This window comes from Zonotrichia leucophrys, chromosome 3 (assembly GCF_028769735.1).
Source record: "Zonotrichia leucophrys gambelii isolate GWCS_2022_RI chromosome 3, RI_Zleu_2.0, whole genome shotgun sequence".
Taxonomy (NCBI): Eukaryota; Metazoa; Chordata; class Aves; order Passeriformes; family Passerellidae; genus Zonotrichia; species Zonotrichia leucophrys.
Window position 1 is genome coordinate 36945349 of NC_088172.1, and position 6000 is coordinate 36951348.

Here is a 6000-nt window from a genome sequence, read left to right on the forward strand (position 1 = left end):
ACATGGCACGGGATTGTGTCCAGACAGTTCTGGAATATCTCCAGTGAGGGAGACTCCACACTCTGGGCAATCTGTTCAGCGCTCGGTCACTGCACCGTAAAGAAGTCCTTCCTCATTTTCTGGTGGAACTTGCTGGGATCAGTTCCTGCCCATTCCTCTGGTGCCCTTGCTGAGCCCCTGGAGCAGAACCTGGGCCCTGCTCTGAACCCTTCCTGTAGAAGGGACAGACCGGGATGAGGCCCCTCTCAAGGCTGAACAGCCTCAACCCCCTCAGCCTTTCTTTGTAAGAAAGATGTTCCACTCCATCATCTCCATAGTATCCACTGGACTCACGTCAGGAGCTCCATGTCTCTCACAGAGCCCAGACCAGGACACAGCATTCCAGATATGCCTCAGCAGGGCTGAGCAGAGCTGCAGGATCATCTCTCTGACGTGCTGGCAATGTTCTTCCTAAAGCACACAGGATTCCTTTCACCTTTTCGGCCTCAAGGACTCGTGAAAAGCACCGTCCCCCTCACCACTCCCTTTTCTGCTGGGGCCACCCCACATCCCTGCCCTGCTTCCCAGCACGAAGTCCTCCTCTTCCTCTGGGGCTGGGGACACCCCACATCCCTGCCCTGCTTCTCAGCATGAAGTCTTCTTCTTCCTCTAGGTCTGGAGCACAAATCTTAGGAGGAAAGGCTGGGGAGGCTCAGGTTGGAGAAAGGTTAATTCACAGAAAGGTTGATTGCCCACTGGAATGGGCAGCTCAGAAACAGTGGAGTCTCATCCCTGGAGGGATGTACAGCAAGCAGTGGATGTGGCACTTAGTGCCAGGGTCTAGCTGACCTGGTGTTGTCTGGTCACAGGTTGGACTGGATGATCTGAGACATCAACCTAACCATCCCTTTGGCCAATGTCATTAACATCATGCACGTGTTTGTGGGCTTGTGCACTGCTTTTGAAGAGTTTATGGGGTAGGGGTCTCTTTTGTTGGGTTTTGTTATGTTTTTTTTTTACTTCAGATGCATGTAGGAAAGTGCTCCAAGCTATATCAGGCTGCCACTGTTTAGGTTTTTGTGGGAAACTCAGGAATGAGTGAAACAACTACTTAGAACTGAAGAAATTTAAAGAAAAAACCCTGACCCTGAGGGCAAAAGGACGAGTAAACATGGTCTGGTTTTGATGAAAATCAGGGAATGTAACACAGCAGGGCTCTCTGAAGTGAAAATATTCCCTCTTTTTGGCTGCAGACATCCTTTTATGAGTGGTTCCAAATGAGCTGTTTCAGCCAAGCTCAGGACAAAATTAGCCTGAAAAGAATGTCAAGTATTTCCAGGAGTCAGCTTTTGCTTAGCATCTTTCTCATGGCACAGAAAGGGAAAATGAGTCAGATCATGAGCGCTAAAGACACAACATGAAGTCTGAGAGTATAAACAACTATATATCACATTTTATTATGATATTTTATCTGCTTTATCATACTTTGAGGCAGGTGCTCCCATTTTTTTCAACTGCAGAACTGAGAATATACAAGTCATAGAATTTCCTTGAAGCAGGTGCAGTGTTTTGCTGATAAATGGCCCCATGATGCTACCTTTAAAAGGAGAATTTATTTTTTATAAAGCTACAACCCTCCTGCACCCCCAGGTTTAAAGTACTTATTAAGAAGAGGAGGTCCTCTTCTTTCCTTCTTTTCTTCTTTTCTTTCAGGACAGAAAGGAAACATCAGCCTTAGAGTGAAGTCTCTTCCAATAAAAATTCAGAAAATAACTTCCATGAGAATAAATTATCCTCATCTGTCTAATGTATCACTTTTTTCCACTTCCTTTATAGAGCTATGTGCTAAAATAGAAGGATAAAGGATAAGAGGAATTATAATTTTTATCTGATGTAGCAGGTTTTACTTTATTAAACTCTGCCACAAAGCTAAGTGTGCATGACCAAGAGGTGAGAAATAAAATGTCAATAGTGTACATGTTTAGAGAGATTGAGGGAGATCCATGTACCCTTCTTTCTGGAAGCTTATTTCTGGAAGCTGGCCAAATCTCATTCCCGTTCTTATTCACTTATGCTGACATAGAGCTGCCTTTGCCCCTCCCTTCAGCCTAGAACAGACGGGAGAGCAATGCCCTGGTTCTTGGTTCTTACGCTGTGGACAGGTAAAATACTGGCTTTGTGAAATTCTGTTTTATTTCAACATGCCTTGCTAACTCTGGCCAGGTCTAGCTCAAAGCTTCTTAGCAGCCTGAGTACAAAACCTGAGTTTTATTCTGAGCCATCTTCTCTGATGATAAAGCACCAGCATCTGCTGGTCCTGTGCCTCAGCCTCCATCCTCTTTCCAGCACCAGTGAGGCAGAAATGGGATGACTCCTGAGGGAGCCCCTGTGGGGGCTGCTGAGCCCTAGGCTCTCTCTCTCTCTGTGGGTGATGCTGCTGAATCCATGCCCTGCAGCCTGAGCAGTTTTCTGCCTAGAGCTGTGTGAGGTGTGAGGTGTGAGATGGGGGGCATTGGCAGCTGTGTCTGCCCCACGCTTTGCTGAGTCTGACGAGACTTCACGGCAATGAGGTTTGCAAAAGTGCAGGAGTCTGCTCATGTGTGACTCAGAGCAACATGGGGACCTGTATTTAGCAATCTCATATGGGTGGGCAATTGTAATACATGTAAAGAAAATACATCTGTGCCAACCTATTGACTATTTTCACTCAACTGTTAAATCACGTGACAACTTCTTTCTTTTCTCTGTGCTCTATGTCTGGTGGCATGTGTTAAATGCTTATCTACTGAAAATTGCCTTCTAAATCACCTACAATGAGTTCCTTCCTCATTTTCCACTTCAGTAAAAGCTGAAAATTGTAATGAGCCATTTTCCCTTGAATATTAGTCAATAATTGGTATTTATGCAGTCCTTTGAAAATAGTTTTACTCATATTTGGGCAGATATGCAGGGAACACTGGCTCTTGCTTTTTACTCTGATCTTCCTTTCGGTTCCAGGCATAGAGAATTGATATTCTGACTGTATGGAATTATAAAAGTGCATATTTGTTTCAGAGTATTTTTAAATCAAATTAGGTTCCCAAAAATAACACAATCGTCTCACAAATTTGTTCAAGAAAACTTTTTTAAATGAAAGATTAGCATTTTAAGTGTTTTATGATTAAGCTTAATGGAATATATGATTAAGCTTAACGGAATATCTGAATTTCCACCTTGTTTTTGAGAGAGGAAAAGTTGTGACATACTTGCAGATCAAGATAATATCCACTGTTAACATCAGTAACTGATATAATTTAATTTTGCAAGAGAGATCATTGTATAGTTCCTGCTATGCAGGTTTATAACACAAGATAAGAATGATACAATTTGTCACCACAAGAACTGATTTATTTTCTCTCACAAAAAAAATCCAAACAAAAAACAAACAAACAAACAAACAAAAAACTAGTCTTTCCCTACTACTTCTACAGCGAACATTTCACTTGACCTTTTTGCCACTGTGGTCATCTTAAAACTACTCCAGTATTTCCAAATAAAGAAACCTAAATCGGGAACTTTCAAAGCTTCTCTCTAGAGTGCAAAAAATAAAGGAACTGACTTTTTTTCTCCCCCCCAAAAAAGTGTGCCAGCTGTTACCACACAGTGGTTTCATGCACTTCTGAGTGGCACATGCACTGCAATAATTGTATATTCCCCTTTAACCAAGTAGTTGGTTCCCAAACATTCCAGCTGAGTTGATTTTTCATGTTTTTTGTTCTCTAATGAATTTTTCATTGCAGCAACTTCTTGCACAATGACATCCATAGAAATTGACTGGAAGCAAGCAGCCTCAAGGACTAAGGAGTTAAACAATCTGGACAGTAAAATTTCACCTTCTCTTTTCAGCAGCAGATCTTACCAGATAACAACAGCACTGAAAAAATAGGGTTGTGTTGAGAAGTTTAAAAATTTTAATTTGGGTGAGCAAACTCCCTCTGCTGGTTTGAAGAAGCAGCAGATATATTTCATTTAAAAACATACAAATATTTGGAAAAAATATTTATTCAATGCACACAGTACTTTTCCCTTCACTGCATAATCAGTGAAGAGTGAATCTGTTCATTCCACAGAAGGAAGCAGGACTCTTATTTAAAAAAATAAGGGAGAAAATATAAAACCACAGAGAAGGGGGTTTTTGTAAATAAAAATTGCATCAAAATGCAGATTTTCAAGCAAGGGGGAAAAGAAGGTTGCATACTAATATTGAACTTTTTTTTTTTTTAACCTGTTATGGAGGTAGTTGCATTGTCTAGGGAAGGGAAAGGAGCTGGGGAAAGCTCTGGAGCACAGGTCTGAGGAGGAGTGCCTGAGGGAGCTGGGAAAGGGGCTCAGCCTCGAGAAAAGGAGGCTCAGGGGGAGACCCTTCTCTCTCTGCACAGCTCCTGACAGGATGGGTCAGCCAGGTAGGGGTGGACAGAACAAAAGGAAATGGCCTCAAGCTGTGTCAGGGGATGTTCAGACTGACATAGGAAGAATTTCACCAGTGAAAGGGTGGTCAGGCACTGGAAGGGGCCACCAGGGAGGTTGTGGAGTCACCATCCCTGGAACTCCTCAAGGGAGACGGGATGTGGAACTCAATGCTTTGGGTTGCTTGATGTGGTGGTTTGCAGTCAAAGGTTGGACTCAATGATCTTGGGGGTCTTTACCAACTTTAATGATTCTCAGATTCTCTCATTAGTCAAAGAACCAAAGCAAACTTTGTTTTTCCTGTTCTTCCTACCCTCTGCAGACACTCCATTAGGGACGTCTTAGCAGCTACACAGGGTCACAGGCTGGACCCTTTGGGTACAGCACAGCTCCCTCCAGCTGGCCAAGAGCGCTGTCAGAGTCTGCCTTGCAGATGATTGCTAAAGGACAGTGAAAATTGGACACAGCAAGGATCACCAGAATACAGCCAGTGATAGTAAGGAATTTGTGGGGCTGTTTTTCTGGCTGTTGAAAGAATCAAGTCCTAGTGCCATATCTTTCAAAGCATGGAAAGTGGGTCAATGCTGATCTATAAGAACTCTATAAGAAGTCATCTGCAAATAACTGCAAATGACTTTGTAAACCAACCGTATTTTGGCTTCTCTCTCATTTGACTAGCAACCAACCAAAATGAGGGATGCTGGAAGTTTATCCTGGCTTCATTTGTCTTTAACTGGAAACTGTTGTGACAACACCACAAACATGGGGGGTTTTTATTGGTTAAAATCTTAGTTGGAAAAGTGGAGGAACATCAGCCAGCGGAAACAAATTCCTCTGTCCTTTGTTTCAACCACTCTTGGTCTATTTCCTCCACTATTATCAACCTCCTCAGTCAATCACATTCTTTTTCCTATAATCAGTTCAGCCTTGACTAATGAGTACTGTTCCTTTTCCTCATGTCATTTCTTTGCCACATGCCAGAAGCTCCATTTTGCTGGGCTGAGAACAAGACAGGGAGCCAGGACAAGTTTCAATTCTGTGGTGTCATTGTGACGTATAAATATACATCCTTCAAATAGGACCCTATGCTGATTTAAATATTGCTGTAGATGACAACTTGTCCTGTACTAAATATTTTTGAAGTTCTGAATGAAGTATTAGAAATGTCACTCCTGCACAGGTATGGATTAAAGTACTTGTAACTGTTGAATCTTGAAAGAAAAGAGCTGGGGGAGAGGGAGCCGTTTGTGAAATTCAGGCTAAATACAGGCAATGATTAATCGTGTTTCTGCCATGAGGCCATTATAGCAGCAATCTGACAGAGGAGTTGCCTAGCCTGATGACAGCTATTATGTTTTTTTCTTTGACCTCTCTTCTGAGGATGCAATTCATTTATACTGGGCTATTACAACTAATTAAAACAAAGCTGCAAACAGCAGGGAATGTGTGGAGCAGCTCCATCTGCATTATGCTGATAAAAACCAGTTCACATGGACATGCAGTCATTAACATGCAACCATATGTGTAGCTGTGTGTTTCACAGATATTCTGTTTGATTTGAACACAGGAGAGTTT